The sequence below is a fragment of the Panthera tigris genome, chromosome A2 (genome assembly GCF_018350195.1).
Source record: "Panthera tigris isolate Pti1 chromosome A2, P.tigris_Pti1_mat1.1, whole genome shotgun sequence".
NCBI classification, from domain to species: domain Eukaryota; kingdom Metazoa; phylum Chordata; class Mammalia; order Carnivora; family Felidae; genus Panthera; species Panthera tigris.
The window spans coordinates 145,599,985-145,617,704 of NC_056661.1; the positions used below are offsets into that span (position 1 = coordinate 145,599,985).

General features: G+C 44.4%; 1 pseudogene; it reads left to right on the forward strand.

Annotated features, from left to right (window-relative positions):
- The first annotated feature begins 4,974 nt into the window (after nt 1-4,974).
- LOC102961354 lies at nt 4,975-17,237 on the forward strand (annotated as a pseudogene).
- The last annotated feature ends 483 nt before the right edge of the window (nt 17,238-17,720 follow it).

Sequence of the window (17,720 nt, forward strand, 5' to 3'; positions counted from 1 at the left end):
CTGAACACGGCTCAGCACACGGTAGCCAGATCACAGAGCCGAGCCCCGTGGCCACACGAGCACGCACACACGCAGGCACACAGCATGAGTGCACTAGGGGCCTGCCCCCCTACAGTAAATCCCAGCTTTCTCCAGCAGAAGGCAAAGGACGGCAGTGTGAAAATGTTTTACTGTACTTGAAAAAGGAAACAGACATCTTGTAGTTGCCTTTTGACAGAAGTCAGCTTGACAAGAGATGAAACCACAAAGATGACTCAGACAGTGTGAAAAGCAGAAGAAAAAGCAAGAGGCTGTCAGCTCACGGACACCAAGGGGAAAGGAGGAGGCTCAGGGGCAGGTAGGACTGACAGTCCTACTGCAGGAGTGCATCATCTGAGCAGAGTAAGTGGGGAGGAGGAGCGGTCAGAAGTTGGAAGAGAGCTTAGGAATAGTCACCAGGAAGAATCAGAGCGGCAGACAGCTGCCCCGAAGAACAAGAAGCAACGGCCACACGGTGCTGAGCCACCACCTGAATTTATGCGACCAGGTGCCAATCTGCCCAGCTATATGGCTTTCTCTGGCACTACTCAGGAGCCCATGTGCAAGCCAAAGGACAAAATGGTCAGGGAGTATGAGTATAGGGTTTGGGCAAGACCGTGATTTAATACATGGACTATGGTTTCTAAGTTGAATCAGGAAGAAAATAAAGATGGAAAGGTACAGAGCAAAAGTGTCTGCAAACTAGAGGTCTCAGTAGGATCAAACGAGAGGTAGGGTCCGAGGTGGACGGACAGGAGGGCGTGGTCCAAAAGGACATCTCTGACTAACGGTCTGAGCCCCGAGTAGACAAGGCCTAGCGAGTGGGGAGATGGAGGAAGCTGGGGAGAAGTTGGGGAGATCGCTGGTGATGAGAAGCTCCAAGACAAGACCCATGCAGCCAAGGAAAATAGGTGGGTCATCCAATGAAGCCGAGGCAAGGTGGAAAACAGTGAGGCAGTCTCGAGCGAGGAGTGGGAGTCATGACAAAGTCAGCAGACTGTAATGGTTACAAGGGGACAAAGGACGATCATCCACATGGCTTGATGCTCAAAAAAGCCAGGAGTGGTTACAGAAAGGTAGCAAAGCGACAACCCAGTGCTGCCGAGCCAAGCATGGGGCCCGCCAACCCCACCTTCTGAACAGCTTTGTAACTGTGCAATGATAAAATTAACCTACCTAATTGGGCAGTTCCTGCCAACTTTTATTCTGGAAGAAATCAATCTTTCCCTGCATTTATTCAAAATATATACCAGTAGACTATTTCTACAGGTTACCAGAGGTTTCCTAAGATAAAATATCCAGTGTTGGGAAATTCATCTTAGAACGTTTGAAGGGGTCACACATTTACCCACATGCTGACAGAGTATAAGGAAATTAATACTATCATTAGGTTTTTTTTTAAATGCCAAGTTTTTACCATACCTTACACTAACTGGAAACAAAGGTTTGCCTCAACATTGAAATATATTTCCTTGTCATTTACATCAAAGACTGCAGGGATCTGGTATATTTTTACTATCTCCCTGTCTTCCGATATTTTTTTTTTTTTAATGTTTAGTTTTGAGAGACAGAGAGAGACAAAGGGTGAATAGGGGAGAGAGGCGGAGAAGAGGAGGAGACACAGAATATGAAGCAGGCTCCAGGCTCTGAGTGGTCACCACAGAGCCCGATAGGAGGCTCAAACCCATGAGCCGTGAGATCATGACCCGAGACAAAGTTGGACACTTAACAGACTGAGCCACCCAGGCGCCCCTCCCGGTCTTCCAATACTCTGTCACGGATTCAACCTACGAACTCATTTATGATGTAGTATTTTATGTTCCTAAAGAAGTATTTCGTGGCTCTTCCACTCCTCTGAATACATTTGTTCAGGTACTGCTTCCTTTGGGAAAATTTCATGGATACTCACACTTCTAAGTCCCCATTTTCCCAACTAGACGCTACCCTGTCCTTCCAGGGCACTCCATGAGCAGGTCTGTTATCGCACTCAATACATCTGTCAAACAAAACAGGCTTTATGACCTTGGGACAAGTACCTAACCTCTGAACTTTTTCATGTGTAAAACAGAGAAAATAATAGTAAGAACTTCAAAAGGCTTTTGTATCAATTCATGAGTTAAAGCTAATGCCTAGAAAGCACTTACAACATTACCTACATATAGTAAATGCTACAGAAGTGTTTTCTATTCTCTTAAGAATATTTATTTGTATGTCTCTATTTGTGGACTTATTAGCACCGTTAAGTTTATTTATTTTGAGAGAGAGACAGAGACAGACAGAGAGATGGAGAGAGAGAATGTGGGATGGGCAGAGGCAGAGAGGGAGAGAGAATCCCAAGCAGGTCCCATGCTGTCAAGCCGGGCTCAACATGGGCTTGATGGGGGGCTGGAACCCATGAACGTAAGATCATCACCTGAGCAAAACCAAGAGTCTGATGCTCAATCCACTGAGCAACCCAGGTGCCCCCAGCACCTTTAAAATAGGGACCAAGTCTTAATCTCTATCCCCAATGCCTAGTATGGTGACTGGCAAATCAGAGACATTCAGCAGATGAATGCATGAATCGATCAATAGGTCAATTTTTATCTCAAAAAATGTGAAAATGTAGATATTAAAAGTAACAAATTGAAGGATTACCTTCTTTATAACCTGCCTTGTTTAAAAATAAGTTTAGGCAGGTCATAAACTACAGCCTGACATTTCAAATAGGTAAAGGAAACAAGTTAAAATTAAGGATAGAATTCTATTATCAATACCACCAAAAAGCCAGTGGACTTCTTTTATTCAGTGTTTATTTTTGAGAGAGAGAGAGAGCATGAGCCAGGGAGGGGCAGAGAGAGAGGGGGACAGAGGGTCCGAAGCAGGCTCTGCACTGACAGCAGAGAGCCCCATGCAGGGCTCAAACTCACAAATGTGAGATTACGACCTGAGCTAAAGTCAGACACTCTACTGACTGAGCCACCCTGGTGCCCCAGAAGTTAGTGGATTTCTTAAGAATGAAGTACACTTACATACATTTTGACTCTAAGAATTAGAAATTTTTCCCTTATGTTGTGAGGGTGGGGGGCCAAAGCCTTGGCTCCAGACCAGGATTTGCTATTCCATGTTTGTTTGTTTTTTAATGTTTTTAAATGTTTTATTTATTTTTGAGAGAGACACAGAGTGCAAGCAGGGGAAGGGCAGAGAGAGAAGGACACACAGAATCCGAAGCAGGCTCCAGGCCAGCCAGGCACCCTGGTTTTTGTTTTTTTTTCTTTTTTTTTTTTTTTTTTTTTTTTTTGAGAGAGAGACAGAGCTCAAGTGGAGGAGGGGCAGAGAGAGAGGAAGACAGAATCTGAAGCAGGCTCCAGGCTCTGAGCTGTCAGCACAGGGCCTGATGTGGGGCTCGAACCCACAAACCGTGAGATCATGACCTGAGCCGAAGTCAGACGCCCAACCGACTGAGCCACCCAGGCGCCCCAGGATTTGCTACTCCTAACTTCTTCCACAGATCCAGGAACTACGGGAGAGGAAAAAGCCGTAGCGACAAAGTTCACCTACTTCATCTGTCACATGTGTGCAAGAGCGGTGTCTCAGAGCTTTTGGTGATAGAAGGGTATCCACTGCATCCAAAAGAAAATACACATTATTGTGACAAAAAGCTCAAGATGTTCATAAAGTCCACGGGTACTCAGAGAAGTGGCTCTTCTCAGTGTCCAGCAGAAAAGGGCCATCTTCTACATTTCATCTTGTTGTCAACATTTCTAGAAAATACCTGATCTAGGATCATAACATAACCCTACTTAAACTGAGCACTGCTAATATTTAAATATTCTGGTGCTTTTCAGATTATTTCTAACACTACTGAAAATGAGTCTGTCACGTAGCAGGACTTTCCTCTTTCACTGGTCCATGCAAAAAGCCACCGTATTTGTTAAAATGGAATTCAATGAAAGTCCATGATAAGTAAAGTCTGGGAGCGTTAGGGTTTCACAGTGGAAGAGAAATGTTTATCTTATCCTTATGGCCATCCAAGAAGAAAGCCACGCAAAAAGGATGAGAGTGAAGAGCTAGAGGGAAATCTCCAGCAAGCCAGGGCTATGTCTACTTGCTAGAAGAGTCCCAATCCAATTCACGGATGGCCCTTCCACTCTCGCCCTCACGTCCCAGGGCAGAATGTGCCAGCACAACCCAAGGTGGACTGATGCAACTCCAGCATCAGACACGTACAAACACAAGCATGAACAAAGAAGAAACAAATGATTAGCAAGCTTCTCTTCTCCACATGCTGCAAGTTCTGATGGTAACCAACTCAAATAGAGGCACACGAAAACATCATCTGCTTTTCCGAATAACTTCACAGCTAACTGAAATCACGTGAAGCAGTAACGTCTCTCCTACTTTCCCAAATAAGCCAGCATTAACACACATGAACATTCTCATCAGAGAAAGTGTTTAAAAGGTAAGGTTAAAGCACCACACCCACACCCCCCCACACCCGCACCCTAATAATAGTGTGTTTTTCTACAATTAAGTAGTAAGCTTTTTTATTATTTTTAATGAACAAAACAAAAACTGAGGTCTCAATCTGACAAGGAGCACATCACCTGAGGATCAGACCTCCAAGTACGCACCCCCTAGTTCCTCATCCTTTAATTACTGCATACATGCTTGCCTAGGAAACCTCCTCAAAGAGGCTCAAATAAACTCATTTCCGGGCTTGCAGGTATGACTCACTACCTCTTGTTCCCACAGAGTAAGTCCTCTTGAGTTCTTAGAGGCAGGTATTTTTGCAATCTGGGTAACATTTAAAAAACAAAAGGAAAATAATTATGTATTTTGAATACAGATTTCTAATGGGAATAAAAGCTAAGAATAGGTTCCTGTTCACATCAACTTTAGGAGAGAATTGTAGATTCTCAAATATGCCCATTCAATCTACATCAAGTAATTACGCAGTATTATTTTCACGGCAATATGTTGACACGAAAACGATTAAACGTGGTCATGAAAGAGACCAGAAAAGACGCTGGAACAGTAAGGCCCCGGACACAGCAAAGGAGAGGACAGGCAGAGGGATGTGACCTGCCACCACCACCACCACCACCAAAAACACTGAAGAACTACCCCCAGGTCAGGTTCCCTGATGTTGCTTGCAAAGCGTCTACACCTCTGCCCAGAATGACACCACAACTTCAGGGAATAGTGACAAGAAAACACAGCACAGGTCACCCCGTGCCAACGGATCTGCGGCCTGGGGCAAGGGCATCTCTGAAGGTTCTATTTTAACCACAGCAGACGCACTGAAGGAGGTTCTGCCTGCAGACTTCTGAGGAAGGGCAGAATCCTTTGTAATCACAGCAAACTGTAGTAGGAATACGCTAACGGCCTCGAGGCCAAGGCCAGATGATAGCGAGGTTCTGAAACTGTCTCAGGACAGAGATGGGACCCAATCCTTGGAGGGGGAAGGGCAGGCGACGGGGCCTAGGCCTGGAGGCGGAGCCACAAGGTCCACAAGGGTCTTGGACCCCTTTCTCTGAACTCTCACCTCAACCTGGCTGCTGCTTCCAGAACCTTCTCAGCATCTTCTTCACAGTATCACATTTTCTTTCACTGTGACGAGAGCAGTCACCATTTAAAATTGAGTAAGTTAGGGGCACCTGGGTGGTTCAGTCGGTTAAGCATCCGACTTCAGCTCCGGTCATGATCTCGCGGTTCAAGCCCCGTGTCAGACTCTGTGCTGACAGTTCGGAGCCTGCAGCCCGCTTCAGATTCTGTGTCTCCCTCTCTCCGCCCCTCCTCCGTTCCACTCTGTCTCTCAAAAATGAACAAACGTTAAAAAAATATATATTTTTTTAAACTGAATAAGTTAAAACCAACTCTGCTGGAGGAAAACCAACTACTAACTTCCACCTCTACTCCCCAACTACCACACGAGGCGGTCTCAGAGCTGCTCCAGGCGGAGAGGCGGGGGAGGCCAAGGGGGAGACACGCCTGAACTCAAAGCTCTCGTCGGTTTTTCTTTTTCGAGGGAACATTAAAGCCTTCTCTCCTGCTGCTCCTGCTTCACGCTGCAGCTAATCCATGCCCACGCTGATGGCTGGGGTTTAAACTCCTCTCACAGGCAATGGCTCCCTATTGCCCTCAGGATAAAAATCCAAACTCTCCTCAAGGTAGGTTAAAAAAGCTCTTCACCAGCAGCACCCTGAAAACTGGACTGCACTCCACTGTGACCTTGAACCTATTAAAGAAACACTGCCCCAAACCCGATCTGGAACAGAACCAAGTTGCTTACTATATAACGCCTAACATCCTAGTGGGAAGAAATCAACAGCTTTCCAGAGAAATCCTTTTTTCTAAGGCAATTTTTAAATGAACTTTAAGATTAAGGCTTGTTCTGGCGAACTCATTACCATTCACCTAGATGGCTATTATCAACTAGACTAGAGTCTAAAGATTTTTCACCAGACATTCTTCCCAACGATGATTCAATCATTCCTCCTATAACAGACCCCCACCCCTACTAAGAGTGAATCTTTGAGTCCACCTACCAGGGGCCTCTTCCCTTGCACTGCAAAACTGTTATTAATACAATGTTGGCACGTGTGCTTAACTAAACTATCTGAAGAGTTTTAACAAACCCTGACCTCAAGCAGGTCTTAATGTCCTGCGGTTTCCAGCATGTCCCTTAGTCTCTAGCCTTTGTAGGCCTTTAAATACACAGCAACCTCCCCCCAGGAGCACCACCAGAGTCTGACATTTCCCCTGGCTCCCTGTCTTCTCCCAGTTTACTCGTATCCACCCTCCCAAACCTGGGTGTCTCATGTCCGTTTCTGCAGAAGGACGTCCTGAGTGTCTGGACTGCACGCCCTCCCCAGTGCTGTTATCACACTGCACTCCATTCCTCTCACTAGACTGGAAGCTTACTGAAGACAGCACTGGAGCTTTTTGTTTCTGTACACCCACCTCATCGCAGAGCCTGGCTCAAAATGAGCACGACCTAAACGTCTGTTGAATGAATGAATGCTAACAGCCCAGGGCAGGAGTCAACCTTCCGGGCAAAGGTGTTACATCCTCCGGTGCAACCCACTTTTAGGTGCTCTGAGTTTGGATCAAGTTAAAATCAGAAGGATAACTTGACGTTAAGACTGACGTTTCTGCATCTTAGTGTTAAGGAGAGAGATGAAGCTGAAAAAAATTCACTGAAAGAGGTAATGACTGTGCAGCTTAAGAAACCATGCCTGACAAGCAAGCTGGTTCTGAAGACGGCCTCCCTCTGCACCGGGGTGGAACGGGAATCCACGAGGCAGCCCGGGCAGCACAATCTCGCACACCTGTCACACAGGGCCACTTAAACCTGACCGCTACCAAAGCCACTAAAAAGAGCACAGACAGGCCAACAGCAGCTGACTTAAATGGGAGATTTCCTGAAATTTTACAACTAGAGGAAAAATACAGGGGGTTTTAGAGGAGAAGTAAAATGTAAAAGGGGGAAATTAAAGATGGATAACAATGTTAAAGCATCCTCCCAGATCTGAGTCTTCTTGGCACAAGAACATAAAAATTGAGTTTTCCATGAAAACATGTTAGGTAAGTTTTGGGGATGTAAAGGTTGAGAATGAACCGTGACAATTCAGGAGGAATTCTATTTTACCGTTTGTTGGCTTTGGAACAGGGCTGGGAGGACTTTTCAATGCCGTAGGGGAAAGGCAGTCTCTGTCGCCCACCCACTTCCCCCAACCTTTCCTCCCTCTGGAGCACCCTCCCTGAGAACAAACCCGCTGAGGCCTGTGCAGGTGCTGCAGGACAGGGCAGACCAGGCCCAGGGGCTGCTTTCTGCACACAGATGCGAGTCTTCCCCTCATGGAGGAAAACCTCCCAAGTGTGCTTGTAGATGGTAGGGTTGAAGACTACACTTTCAGGGATCGTTTCTATAGTCTGTTAGTAGATGGTAGGGTTGATGGCAGGCTCCTGGCTACCGCTGGGGGTTTTCACACATGATCCTGGGGGGGCAGGGTGACTGAACGGACAGAAGGGTAAACATAACGCTGTCCCTACACAAGCCATGGGGTCCCCTCACACAAGCTCAGGCAAGTACAGGGCACGGCACAGGTGGTCCACACACACTTTTTCTGGCTGACTTTCTCACAATATGTCATGGCTCTTCATCCAGTATATTCTCCCAAAAATGGCTCAGTGTTTATCATTTTTTTGAAGATCGCTTCAAGACCTTAGACACTGACCTGAATAGTAACTGCGGGAAGCCCATCTGCCAGATCTAAGCAGTAAAAATATGCCTTACTCTGAGCACAAAGGACAGGACAACCACGGCTAGCCAGGGAGGACACGGTTAGTGCCGTGGAAGGCAGGGAAGGGGGCTCCCGTCTCCAAAGTTCTAGAGTTCTCTTTATTCACTACAGAAGAGCTAGTATTCACCCAAAGATCTTATATTTAATAGATCTTTAGCCTACCTGAGAACAAGTGAATTCATTTTTTTTATATTTCATTTTATACCACTCAGCCTTTCTCACTCTTGCACATCCACACTTAGAAAAAAGAATGAGTAATATTAAAACAAAGGAACGGTACACTGAACGGCCCTCGCACACCAAGACATAAAACGTATGTGATACTAGCCGACATTCTACACATCTATGAAAACTTTCAGGGAGACTTATAATAGAGCATGTGGGAATCCCCCACATGAATTTAAGAATCTTCTGACTGGACTGAAAGTAGACTTGAGGGGCCAGGGAAAGGATTTCCCCTGTGGTCGATTCAAAACGTTATTCTGTTTCTGAGTCGTCATACCAAATAACCATGAAGTGAGCAAAAACTCTCTTAAAATGTATTTTTTTGAACTCTCCCCCCTCCCCCAGTACTGAACTCTAAGACTGACTGAAAGACAAAATACTAGAACATACTCAAAATGGTTTCTTAAAAATAAGCTCACAATAAGTAGGAACATGAAGGTCTAATGTGCTGGAAACACACTCTAACCAGTCCAGCTAAATGAAAGATCCACAACTGTTGATGAAATTAAGGGTCTGCAGATGTGGATTTGCAAAACTGATCATTCTGGGGCATCACAAATTTCTCACAAGATTTTCTAAAACAGTAAGTTCCCTTAGAGCACATAAAATGTTGATTCAATGAACAAAAACCCAATTTATAGATCATTTCAAGAACATTCCTGTCAGATGCTAAAACAATAATACATCATTCTTTTTAAATTCTTTTTTCCTTTTTAAATTCTTAGAAACTGACTTGAAAAGTAAATAAAGTCATTTGAGTTGTGTCCAAAAGGAGTAATCAGACACAAAAAAAAATCAAAGTCATCAAGAAATTTACCCCACAAACAACACAACAAGTGATCTCTAATCTGAACTCCTAAGGTTCAGCTGCTTTCCAGGGGGCCAAGGCGTGTGGTAGGCTAGCTTATTATGATATTAGGACAGGTGTCGGAGAGCATTAAAACTCAAAAATGTTTAACACAATTTTATAATAGAAAGATTTCCATCACATTAAGTAGAATTAAGTATCTTGCAGTGTTTACTAGATAAGCTTCAGTATGGATAAAAAATGTTCTTATGCTAAACTTTTTTTCCCAACAGTAAGAGAGACATGAGGCTTCCTTGTGCTAGAAGAATAAAGTACAGGCTGTGCAACCATCTGAGCAGAACAAACTAGGCTGTGTGGTACAGGAGACAGCGTACAGGCTATGAAGATTTTTACATTTTTTTTTTAAAGTAAGCTCTATGCCCCATGTGGGGCTCGAACTCACAACCTGAGATCAAGAGTCGCTTGCTCACAGACTGAGCCAGTCAGGTGCCCCAAGGTTTGAAGATTTTCTTAATAAAACCAATAAACCAAACATAAAAGGAATGGAATGAAGACTCAATACAGCTACCAGATACTTCAAATCCCACTTAAGCCTAGGAAACTTTTATTTATTCTTAAGGCTTTAAACACAAAATCTATGCATTTGGAGTACAACAAAATAATAGACGTGGCTGAGACATAATAGGGCACAGATAGATGAGACAGTTAACGAAACTCTTAAATTGAGTCTACACTGTGCTTAGTGACTCGCTTCCAAAGAGCAGAGAATGGAAGAAGGTGGGATATAAATTTACACCTGGCAACACTACCCTGGCCAGGTGATCAAGGTCAACATCATGAGGGATAAGGCATATCCCCTTCATACAATGTGACAGGAATATCACTTCGCTTCTGTGGTCTTCCTCTCAAAACCCCATCAACTCCAGTCCAATCAGGAAAAACACGAGAAAAACCCAAACTGAGGGAAATTCTACAAGGTATCTGACCAGTACTCCCCAAACCGACAATGTCATCAGACACAAGGAGAGACTGAGAAACTGTCACAGACCCGAAGAAGTGAAGTAGACCGGACAATAAAATGGAATGTGGATCCCAGAACAGCAAAACGACGTTAGGGAAAAACCAGTGAAATGTGGACAAAGTGCGGGTTTTAGTTAATAGTAACGTAGCAACGCTTGCTCTTTAATTGTGACAGATGTCGCAGGATAATATAAGAAGCAGCAGTTGGGGTAATGGGGTGAGGGGCATATGGGAGCTCTCCGTACTATCTTTGTAACTTTTCTTCAAGGCCGAAATTATTCTACATAAAGGGCTTCTTCGAACTTTCCAAAACTGAGTCCACAGCCCCAGTCGGATACTTGAGTGTGTTCGGTAGCACCGCTTCCACCAACACACAGAGGCTAAGACCCTGACCATCCGGTGCACTGACCCGCAGACACTCTGGCCAACTTGGGAACCTGCGTAGGATGCCAGGAGATCGCAGATGGCGTGCATGTGACAAGAACAAACATCTCTCAAGTGCCTAACACCCCCATCTGAAGTGAAAAATAGGCAGTTTTATGCAAGAAAAAAAAACAAAGGCTAAATGGGTTGGCCTGCAGCCATCAGTGCTCTGCGAGAACACATGACACACCAGCCTTCATCCCCACTTAGCAAATACCACTGCCAGAATCCAAGCAGGTGTGAAAAAGAGTTATGCAGACTTCCCTCGTGCCCACGAGCTTTGTAGCCTATTTCTTTACCCTAAAAAAGGTAAACCAGGGAAGTGAGGGCACAGAATTCCTTTAAGGATTGGTGGGAGAAAGGGGAGAGGGTAGGCCATATTAAAGAAAAACCAGGTCTTTGACCAAACAGCACGTCAGCTGTTACCTATTTGCGAGTATCTGTCCGGACAGGGAGCGTGTGGCACCATGTGAGCCGTGTTTTTTAAGAAGGAGGCAAAGCCGCTGAAGTGCTGCTCAATATAGAAAAACGTTTTGTCTTTACAGAATAAACATGTGCTAGGATCCTGTTGGCTGCAACGAATTTCTTTAATTGCCCTGAATTTCAATCGAGAAGGAAATCTGGGGATTTATCTTCTCTAACCCAACAATTCCAGAATCTACAAACTAGAGGAACATGCAGTACTTATTAGGCCAGAAACTTTACATATAAACATCTTCAAATTTCTTCAGAAAATGAATATACTGTCAATCGAAATTATAACAGTTTTAAAGGGACAGTGGCCAATTACTTAAAGTTCAGGGGGGAAAAAGTGGTGCAGAAATAGCCTAGGAAAATCTGAAAAAGTGTGATGATGATGATGATGATGATGATGATGATGAAGGAGGAGGAGGAGGAGGAGGAAGAGGAGGAGGAGAGGGGAGTCTTGTTCTAGTAGCTGTGATCATTCCAACAGTGTGGTACTGGCTTGAACCGACAGGTCAACGCAGAAGAAAACACCTCTGAAAATAAAGCAAACATTAAAAACTGGTTCACTTACTCAAACATTTACGGTGTGCACTGTTGATGGCTGCTGGGTGGTGACACAAAACAGGCAAAGACAGTCAAACCAAAAGGACAAAATACACGAAAACTGGTTAACCATATGGGGAGGAAATCAGTTAGATACTTTTCTCGCACCTTACACCTGAACACATCTCAGATAAATAATTATATACAATATCCCAGCAGTACTAGAATAAAACGTAGCTGCATGTGTAACTTTGTCATGAGAAAGATGGAGTTCCAGAATAATCACTGTGAAACATGTTCATCTAAATGTCACGATTAAATGACTCTCTAGCCACGTGGATTATCGTGTAGTTGTTAAATTGTTGGTGAAGACATTTATTTATTAACATGAAAGTGTATTCAAGTAGAAAGGTAAGTTACAAAAATGTTGTGTACAGTAAGAGGACCTACATATGGGTATTAAAGAAAACAGTGAGGGGTGCCTGGGTGGGCTCAGTCGGTTATGCGTCTCTCTCTCTTTTTTTAATGTTTATTACTTTTGAGAGAGAGAGAGAACGGGGGAGGGGCAGAGAGAGAGGAGATAGAGAATCCCACGTAGGCTTCCTCCATACTGTCAGCACAGAGCCCACATGGGGCTCGATTTCATGAACCGTGAGATCCTGACCTGAGCCAAGAGCAAGAGCCAGACGCTCAACCGACTCGAGCCACCCCGGGCGCCCTACTTAAGTGTCCACTGGACTCTGGGCTGACACTGTGGAGCCTGCTTGGGGATTCTCTCCCTCTCTCTGCCCCTCCCCCGCTCGTGCTTGCTCTCTCAAAATAAACAGTAAAAAAAAGAAAACACTGGGAAACACCCACTGTTCTACAAAGATGCCAATTCTCCTCAAATTAATCTATAAATTCAGCACATGAACTCAATCAAAGGAAGGTTTTTCACTGGACGCAACTCTAAAATGCGTATCAGAGATCAAAAGACAAAAAGTAACAACAGTTTTAAAGAACAAAGAGAGGGGAGGATTGGTTCTACCAAAAAACAACACAACACAGAGAAATAAAGACAATAAAGAAAGTGTGAAATTGGAGCAGGGGAAAAAAACAAGTAGACCAGAGCACAAGATAACCCCCAAAAGGTCTCCACAAATAGACCACAGGACCTCACCGCACTGTGGTGCAGCCAAGATGAACCGGTTCACGAGCATTGCCAGGAAAACCTGCTGTCCAGAGAAAAATAACATGAGGTTTCTAGACCTCCCAACAGACACATAACTCCATTTTAAATGGACTGCAGGTGAAACTGTGGAAAGCAAAACTTTCAAAACTTGTAGTAGAAAACAGAGGAGAATATTTCTATACGACCGAGCCTAAGGAAGTATTTTAAAAATAAGACGCAAAGAAACAATGCCAAAGAAAAGGACTAGTTAAATCTGACTGCATCTAAAGGAAACTCTTATTCAGCGAAATGTATTATTTCAAAAGTGAACAATTAAGCCCCAATCCAGGAGGAAAGTATACACATAGAGATAACAAAGAATGGATAAGAAAAATATATAAAGACTGTCTACAAATTAACTTAAAAAAAAAAAAAAAAAGAGGGGCACCTGGATGACTCAGTCAGTTAAACGTCCAGCTCTCAATCTCAGTCCAGGTCATGATCTCATGGCTTGTGGGTTCAAGCCCCATGTCAGGCTCTGCATTGATAGTGCAGAGACTGCTTGGGATTCTCTCTCTTTCTTTCTCTCTCTCCCCCCCCCCCACCCGCTCTCTTGCTGTCTCTAAAAATAAATTTAAAACACTGTTTAAAAAGCATAAAATAAAAAAATAAATAAATAAAATAAAATAAAATAAATAAAATAATAGGAAAATGGGCACATAATTGGAATTCACACTTCACAGTAGAAACCCCAGGAGCTAACAAACACATAAATTCTCAATCTCGCCAGAATTCAACAAAATTCTAATTAAAACCACACTGAGATACCATTTCATATCCATGAAACTGGAAAAATTAGTCTGACAATGACAAGTGTCTTAAGGGTATAAAGCAAGGTAAAACCACTTTAGTGAGAAATTTCATTGCAGTGTAGTTATGAAAGTTAAAGTTGTCCATATCCTAAGACCCAGGAATTTTCTGGTTACATAACCCAGATGAACTAAGTACATACATTAAGGAGATATATAAAAAATGTTCATAGCCACATTTTTTTTTAACAGTGAAACACTGCAAAACTTCAATGTCAGTCAATAGGGAAATCTATTTAAAAATTATGACATATTTATAAAACTGAATACCGTAGGGGCGCATGGGTGGCTCAGTCAGTTAAGCATCCAACTTCAGCTCACATCATGATCTCAAAGTTCATGGCTTCGAGCCCCGCGTCAGGCTCTGTGCTGACAGCTCGGAGCCTGGAACCTGCTTCTTGCTTCTGTCTCTCCCTCTCTCTCTACCCCTCCCCGACTCAGACTCTATCTCTCTCCCTCTCTCTCTCAAAACTAAGTAAACGTTTAGGGAAAAAACTGAATATTGTAAGACCATTAATATGGGTGACTACAGCTATGGACATTAATATGAACAAATCTCAAAAAAACGTAAAATTGAGAGGCACCTGGGTAACTCAGTCGGTTAAGCGTCCAAGTCTTGACTTCGACTCAAGTCACAATCTCCCGGTGGTGAGATGGAGCCCTGCATCTGGCTTAGTGTGAAACCTGCTCGAATTTCTTTCTCTCTCTCTTTCTCTCTCTCTCTCTCTGCTCCACCCCTGCTCACGCTCTCTTTCTCAAAATAAAATAAACAAACCTTAAATAAAATAGTATTGGGCCAAGAAGGCAAGAACAGAACACACAACATGCACCGCGGCGAACCCTGAGATCTTTGTGCCGCTAGGTCTCCTTTAGCGCTGAAGGGCTTCCTCCCCCAGCCACTGGGAGTGCTGCAGGCTGACAGTTCTCAGCTGAGCAGGGTCACCTCACCCAAGTCATGTCCCCTCTCCAGGGGCAGCTCAGTGCCTGACCCCTCACCCAGAGCTGGGGCAATTCTGAAGGGCCAGCCCGCCTCTCCACTCCCCTTGGGATGGGCTGAGGGCTTCCTTGTGACTGCACCGCAGCCCAGTCTCTCTCTCTGCCCAGTCCTGCTTCCGTCTCTTTCGTGGGCATTAATCCTAAAACTTCCTTAGTAAACTTCCTGCGTGTTTATCTGCTTCTCAGAGTCTGCGTTCCTTGGAACTCTACTTTCTTTCAACACATACAATTTATATCTTGTTTGAAAACATGCGCCACAGCAAATTTAGGAAGGCTGAAATCATACCAAGTATATTTTCTGACCACAGTGGGATGAAACCAGAAATCAAAAGCAGAAGGAAAACTGGGAAAACTCACAAGCATGTGAAAATTAACTGACACGCTCTTGAACAACCAATGGGTCACGGACGAAATCAAAAGGAAAGTTAGCAAATATCTTGGGAAAAAAAAAACGAAAATGAAAACACAACATATTAAAACTTCCGGGATATGACAGAAGCAGTACTAAGAGGGAAGTCTTTGGTGATAAACACCCATGTTAAGAAAGAGGAAAGATTCCCAAATAAATAAGCTAACCTTGTACCTCAAGGAACTTGAAAAAGAGCAAACTAAAGTCTAAAGTTAGCAGCAAGAAGGAAAGAATAAAGATTAGAGCATAAATTTAAAAAGAGAGCAAATGGGGAAAAAAAGGCTAAAACTTGTTTTTTTAAAAAAGAGCAACAGAATTGGCAAGGCTTTAGCTAGACTAAGGATAAAAAGAATGCTCAAATAAATAAAATCAGCAATGAAAGAGGAGACAATATAACTGATGCCACAGAAACTATAAGGATCCAAGTGGGTCATACCCATTAACAAACTGGATAACCTAGAAGAAATGGAAAAAAATCCTAGAAATACACAACCTGCAGAGACCAAATTAAGAAGAAACAGAAAATTTGAACAGATCTCTAACTAGTAAGGAAGTTCAATCAGTAATCCAAGGCGCCCCAACAAAGAAAAGCACGGGACCAACAGCTTCCCTGGTGAATTCTACCAAATATTTAAAAAGGCACTAAAGTGAATTCTTCTCAAACTGGTCCTGGCGTAAAGACCGACATGGAGACGAATGGAGCCAAAGAGGGAGCCCAAAAATACACCCACACGTATACCCTGCAACTGATCTTCAAGAAGAGTGCCAGGAGGAAGAGGACACAAAAGGGAAAGGATAATGTCTTCAATAAATAATCAGAAAAACTGGATATCCTCATGCAAAGGAATGAAACTGGACCCTGATCTCACACCACATGCAGAAGTCAACTCAAAGTAGGTGAGAGACTGAATCCTAAGGCCTGAAGCTGGACGACTTCTAGAAGAAAACATAGGAAGGGGATGCCTACAGAACAGCACCTCTGTCTGTCTGCCTTGCCCTTAGTTCCATCACTCCAAACCCACCTACCAAGGACCCAGAACCTGCCCACCCCAGGAGAAGAGAGACCTTCTAGCTGGGTACCCCCAATCGAGAGGGTACTTCCAAACATTGCACATTGCACGTCCAAACGTTAGCAGGGTATCTTAAGCAACCACCTTACACAGTCAATGGGCTGAGTCTGACCACTTCGGGCACGTACTTGCTGCGCCCCTCAGTGGGCCACCTGGCCACCCCCCACCACCCAGAGTCAGGAGAGGACAACGTTCACCCAGGTGCAGCCAGACACGCTCGAAGTGCTGTCTGCTAAGACCTGGTACCCTGACATCTTCATGCCGTGGAGGTGGTGCTGAAAATCAGCTTGTCCAGGTCCAGGATAAAGAACCAGGCTTAAGAATCAACGGGCTAAGTGCTGCCAGTAGCAGCAGCAACAACAGAAGGGAGGTCAAAACAAAGTCAAACAAAGCCAAAATGAAGAAATCTCCAGATCAGGAACCGAGTTCACAGAGTGGAACAAGCGGCCAATTCGCTCCCTTCTCTAGCACCTCAGTGCCCACCGTTTCCAGAAGCAGTGCTCTCGAGTCTATCTGGACTCCAGATTCTGTCTCCCCACTGTCAAATTCCTTGTCCCCCTCCTCTTCCTGCATACACAGGTCCTATCCTGTGATCCATACACAGGCTTCAGATGACGGTCAAGGATATGCTGCTCAGCTTCCTATTTGGGGGCACAGGCCAAGGATGTTACCTGACCCCCATGTGTCACCAGCTTCCTGGACCGGGGGACACACTCAGCCCTGTGGGTACCGGTGCAGTCACCAGCTATCTCAACCAGTCCTTAGCTTCTCTTTCCACCCAGGGTTATGGAGCTTCAAGCTGGCGTTTTAATTCAACCACTGATTGCTTGGATTGTAAGGACCCAACTGCCTCCTGGAAGCTTCCCTTCAATGCTCGCTGCCTGGATTATAAAGATCAGACATCTTCATAGCAATTCCAGGTTTTATGCAGAAGCTCTTTTTGTGAGTGATTTTCAAAGAGACCGGGCTGGACGTTCCAGTGTCAGCCAGGCATTAGTTCAAAGAGTTAGAGGTGATGATGCTCTGACCTTCTGATCAACGTTCCGGGAGTCACAGGAGGAGGAATGAAGGCCCTGAGACGGACCTACCAACCAGCAGCCTGAAATGGACAGACAGGACTACTTAGGATCCTGGCATAGTTTTAGATCACTGGTTCTCCTGACTTGCAAAACGATCAAAAGCATTCCAGCCATGTGCAGCCAAACACCAAACGAAAAGGTGAGGGAAAGGAGGGAGGGAAACAGCCTTCCTAAGCAGAGGTGTTCGAATGCTCTGGCCAATCTCTGGCTGAACCTTAGGAATGGACAGTGCCTCAAGCTCACTCACGTTTCATGACCAACTGGTACTTGGCACTGAAAAACTTTGTGTGACTGATTGTCATAGATGCACTTAAAAAAATAATAATAATGTTCATAAAGGGGAGCCTATGTGGC